Source organism: Gopherus evgoodei, chromosome 3 (genome assembly GCF_007399415.2).
Source record: "Gopherus evgoodei ecotype Sinaloan lineage chromosome 3, rGopEvg1_v1.p, whole genome shotgun sequence".
NCBI lineage: Eukaryota > Metazoa > Chordata > Testudines > Testudinidae > Gopherus > Gopherus evgoodei.
The window spans coordinates 4,787,443-4,793,782 of record NC_044324.1 but is presented as its reverse complement, the minus strand read 5'-3'; positions in this window follow the sequence as shown (position 1 = coordinate 4,793,782).

Sequence of the window (6,340 nt, the reverse complement as noted above, 5' to 3'; positions counted from 1 at the left end):
ACCAGTGTGCACACATCCCCCGCGGTAGTGAGAGACCCTACAATAACTAACCAGTGTACACACATCCCCCGCGGTAGTGAGAGACCCTACAATAACTAACCAGTGTGCACACATCCCCAGCGGTAGTGAGAGACCCTACAATAACTAACCAGTGTGCACACATCCCCCGCGGTAGTGAGAGACCCTACAATAACTAACCAGTGTGCACACATCCCCCGCGGTAGTGAGAGACCCTACAATAACTAACCAGTGTGCACACATCCCCCGCGGTAGTGAGAGACCCTACAATAACTAACCAGTGTGCACACATCCCCAGCGGTAGTGAGAGACCCTACAATAACTAACCAGTGTGCACACATCCCCCGCGGTAGTGAGAGACTCTACAATAACTAACCAGTGTGCACACATCCCCTGCGGTAGTGAGAGACCCTACAATAACTAACCAGTGTGCACACATCCCCAGCGGTAGTGAGAGACCCTACAACAACTAACCAGTGTGCACACATCCCCCGCGGTAGTGAGAGACCCTACAATAACTAACCAGTGTGCACACATCCCCCGCGGTAGTGAGAGACCCTACAATAACTAACCAGTGTGCACACATCCCCCGCGGTAGTGAGAGACTCTACAATAACTAACCAGTGTGCACACATCCCCCGCGGTAGTGAGAGACCCTACAATAACTAACCAGTGTGCACACATCCCCCGCGGTAGTGAGAGACCGTACAATAACTAACCAGTGTGCACACATCCCCAGCGGTAGTGAGAGACCCTACAATAACTAACCAGTGTGCACACATCCCCAGCGGTAGTGAGAGACCCTACAATAACTAACCAGTGTGCACACATCCCCAGCGGTAGTGAGAGACCCTACAATAACTAACCAGTGTGCACACATCCCCCGCGGTAGTGAGAGACCCTACAATAACTAACCAGTGTGCACACATCCCCCGCGGTAGTGAGAGACCCTACAATAACTAACCAGTGTGCACACATCCCCCGCGGTAGTGAGAGACCCTACAATAACTAACCAGTGTGCACACATCCCCAGCGGTAGTGAGAGACCCTTCAATAACTAACCAGTGTGCACACATCCCCAGCGGTAGTGAGAGACCCTACAATAACTAACCAGTGTGCACACATCCCCCGCGGTAGTGAGAGACCCTACAATAACTAACCAGTGTGCACACATCCCCCGCGGTAGTGAGAGACTCTACAATAACTAACCAGTGTGCACACATCCCCCGCGGTAGTGAGAGACCCTACAATAACTAACCAGTGTGCACACATCCCCAGCGGTAGTGAGAGACCGTACAATAACTAACCAGTGTGCACACATCCCCAGCGGTAGTGAGAGACCCTACAATAACTAACCAGTGTGCACACATCCCCCGCGGTAGTGAGAGACCCTACAATAACTAACCAGTGTGCACACATCCCCCGCGGTAGTGAGAGACCCTACAATAACTAACCAGTGTGCACACATCCCCCGCGGTAGTGAGAGACCCTACAATAACTAACCAGTGTGCACACATCCCCCGCGGTAGTGAGAGACCCTACAATAACTAACCAGTGTGCACACATCCCCAGCGGTAGTGAGAGACCCTACAATAACTAACCAGTGTGCACACATCCCCCGCGGTAGTGAGAGACTCTACAATAACTAACCAGTGTGCACACATCCCCAGCGATAGTGAGAGACCCTACAATAACTAACCAGTGTGCACACATCCCCAGCGGTAGTGAGAGACCCTACAATAACTAACCAGTGTGCACACATCCCCAGCGGTAGTGAGAGACCCTACAATAACTAACCAGTGTGCACACATCCCCTGCGGTAGTGAGAGACCCTACAATAACTAACCAGTGTGCACACATCCCCCGCGGTAGTGAGAGACCCTACAATAACTAACCAGTGTGCACACATCCCCAGCGGTAGTGAGAGACCCTACAATAACTAACCAGTGTGCACACATCCCCAGCGGTAGTGAGAGACCCTACAATAACTAACCAGTGTGCACACATCCCCAGCGGTAGTGAGAGACCCTTCAATAACTAACCAGTGTGCACACATCCCCAGCGGTAGTGAGAGACCCTACAACAACTAACCAGTGTGCACACATCCCCAGCGGTAGTGAGAGACCCTACAATAACTAACCAGTGTGCACACATCCCCCGCGGTAGTGAGAGACTCTACAATAACTAACCAGTGTGCACACATCCCCCGCGGTAGTGAGAGACCCTACAATAACTAACCAGTGTGCACACATCCCCCGCGGTAGTGAGAGACCCTACAATAACTAACCAGTGTGCACACATCCCCCGCGGTAGTGAGAGACCGTACAATAACTAACCAGTGTGCACACATCCCCCGCGGTAGTGAGAGACCCTACAATAACTAACCAGTGTGCACACATCCCCAGCGGTAGTGAGAGACCCTACAATAACTAACCAGTGTGCACACATCCCCAGCGGTAGTGAGAGACTCTACAATAACTAACCAGTGTGCACACATCCCCCGCGGTAGTGAGAGACCCTACAATAACTAACCAGTGTGCACACATCCCCAGCGGTAGTGAGAGACCCTACAATAACTAACCAGTGTGCACACATCCCCCGCGGTAGTGAGAGACTCTACAATAACTAACCAGTGTGCACACATCCCCTGCGGTAGTGAGAGACCCTACAATAACTAACCAGTGTGCACACATCCCCAGCGGTAGTGAGAGACCCTACAACAACTAACCAGTGTGCACACATCCCCCGCGGTAGTGAGAGACCCTACAATAACTAACCAGTGTGCACACATCCCCCGCGGTAGTGAGAGACCCTACAATAACTAACCAGTGTGCACACATCCCCCGCGGTAGTGAGAGACTCTACAATAACTAACCAGTGTGCACACATCCCCCGCGGTAGTGAGAGACCCTACAATAACTAACCAGTGTGCACACATCCCCCGCGGTAGTGAGAGACCGTACAATAACTAACCAGTGTGCACACATCCCCAGCGGTAGTGAGAGACCCTACAATAACTAACCAGTGTGCACACATCCCCAGCGGTAGTGAGAGACCCTACAATAACTAACCAGTGTGCACACATCCCCAGCGGTAGTGAGAGACCCTACAATAACTAACCAGTGTGCACACATCCCCCGCGGTAGTGAGAGACCCTACAATAACTAACCAGTGTGCACACATCCCCAGCGGTAGTGAGAGACCCTTCAATAACTAACCAGTGTGCACACATCCCCAGCGGTAGTGAGAGACCCTACAATAACTAACCAGTGTGCACACATCCCCCGCGGTAGTGAGAGACCCTACAATAACTAACCAGTGTGCACACATCCCCCGCGGTAGTGAGAGACTCTACAATAACTAACCAGTGTGCACACATCCCCCGCGGTAGTGAGAGACCCTACAATAACTAACCAGTGTGCACACATCCCCAGCGGTAGTGAGAGACCGTACAATAACTAACCAGTGTGCACACATCCCCAGCGGTAGTGAGAGACCCTACAATAACTAACCAGTGTGCACACATCCCCCGCGGTAGTGAGAGACCCTACAATAACTAACCAGTGTGCACACATCCCCCGCGGTAGTGAGAGACCCTACAATAACTAACCAGTGTGCACACATCCCCCGCGGTAGTGAGAGACCCTACAATAACTAACCAGTGTGCACACATCCCCCGCGGTAGTGAGAGACCCTACAATAACTAACCAGTGTGCACACATCCCCAGCGGTAGTGAGAGACCCTACAATAACTAACCAGTGTGCACACATCCCCCGCGGTAGTGAGAGACTCTACAATAACTAACCAGTGTGCACACATCCCCAGCGGTAGTGAGAGACCCTACAATAACTAACCAGTGTGCACACATCCCCAGCGGTAGTGAGAGACTCTACAATAACTAACCAGTGTGCACACATCCCCAGCGGTAGTGAGAGACCCTACAATAACTAACCAGTGTGCACACATCCCCCGCGGTAGTGAGAGACCCTACAATAACTAACCAGTGTGCACACATCCCCAGCGGTAGTGAGAGACCCTACAATAACTAACCAGTGTGCACACATCCCCAGCGGTAGTGAGAGACCCTACAATAACTAACCAGTGTGCACACATCCCCCGCGGTAGTGAGAGACCCTACAATAACTAACCAGTGTGCACACATCCCCCGCGGTAGTGAGAGACCCTACAATAACTAACCAGTGTGCACACATCCCCCGCGGTAGTGAGAGACCCTACAATAACTAACCAGTGTGCACACATCCCCAGCGGTAGTGAGAGACCCTACAATAACTAACCAGTGTGCACACATCCCCCGCGGTAGTGAGAGACCCTACAATAACTAACCAGTGTGCACACATCCCCCGCGGTAGTGAGAGACCCTACAATAACTAACCAGTGTGCACACATCCCCAGCGGTAGTGAGAGACCCTACAATAACTAACCAGTGTGCACACATCCCCCGCGGTAGTGAGAGACCCTACAATAACTAACCAGTGTGCACACATCCCCAGCGATAGTGAGAGACCCTACAATAACTAACCAGTGTGCACACATCCCCCGCGGTAGTGAGAGACCCTACAATAACTAACCAGTGTGCACACATCCCCAGCGGTAGTGAGAGACCCTACAATAACTAACCAGTGTGCACACATCCCCAGCGGTAGTGAGAGACCCTACAATAACTAACCAGTGTGCACACATCCCCAGCGGTAGTGAGAGACTCTACAATAACTAACCAGTGTGCACACATCCCCCGCGGTAGTGAGAGACCCTACAACAACTAACCAGTGTGCACACATCCCCAGCGGTAGTGAGAGACCCTACAATAACTAACCAGTGTGCACACATCCCCAGCGGTAGTGAGAGACTCTACAATAACTAACCAGTGTGCACACATCCCCCGCGGTAGTGAGAGACCCTACAATAACTAACCAGTGTGCACACATCCCCCGCGGTAGTGAGAGACCCTACAATAACTAACCAGTGTGCACACATCCCCCGCGGTAGTGAGAGACCGTACAATAACTAACCAGTGTGCACACATCCCCCGCGGTAGTGAGAGACCCTACAATAACTAACCAGTGTGCACACATCCCCAGCGGTAGTGAGAGACCCTACAATAACTAACCAGTGTGCACACATCCCCAGCGGTAGTGAGAGACTCTACAATAACTAACCAGTGTGCACACATCCCCCGCGGTAGTGAGAGACCCTACAATAACTAACCAGTGTGCACACATCCCCCGCGGTAGTGAGAGACCCTACAACAACTAACCAGTGTGCACACATCCCCCGCGGTAGTGAGAGACCCTACAATAACTAACCAGTGTGCACACATCCCCAGCGGTAGTGAGAGACCCTACAATAACTAACCAGTGTGCACACATCCCCAGCGGTAGTGAGAGACTCTACAATAACTAACCGGTGTGCACACATCCCCAGCGGTAGTGAGAGACCCTACAATAACTAACCAGTGTGCACACATCCCCAGCGGTAGTGAGAGACTCTACAATAACTAACCGGTGTGCACACATCCCCAGCGATAGTGAGAGACCCTACAACAACTAACCAGTGTGCACACATCCCCCGCGGTAGTGAGAGACCCTACAATAACTAACCAGTGTGCACACATCCCCAGCGGTAGTGAGAGACCCTACAATAACTAACCAGTGTGCACACATCCCCAGCGGTAGTGAGAGACCCTACAATAACTAACCAGTGTGCACACATCCCCAGCGGTAGTGAGAGACCCTACAATAACTAACCAGTGTGCACACATCCCCAGCGGTAGTGAGAGACTCTACAATAACTAACCGGTGTGCACACATCCCCAGCGGTAGTGAGAGACCCTACAACAACTAACCAGTGTGCACACATCCCCAGCGGTAGTGAGAGACCCTACAATAACTAACCAGTGTGCACACATCCCCCGCGGTAGTGAGAGACCCTACAATAATAGAAGTCATTGCACTGAGTGCCAGAGATTCGGGGCGGTGCCTCCCCCGCCAGCTCAGCATTCCTCGCCCTCTTGGTTGTGGTGGGAACCGTGGGGCGCAGCAGCAGCGGGAGGGGGAGGGTCCAGAGGAGGCTGAGCGGGTGCCGAGACTGCAGCGACGTGGGGCGTGACGGCAGCTCATGTGCGTGTAACTGAGCTCGCTGTCACGCGGACGGACTCCACGCCTCAGGGCGGCAGCTGCCACAGCAGAGGGGTGCCCCGTCGCCCGCCCCTGCCACTCTGCTGAGACCATCAGGGGTTTGCGTTGGGGGACCTGGGTTCTAAGCCTGACTCTGCCACTTTGGGCACCCCATGTGCCTCAGTTT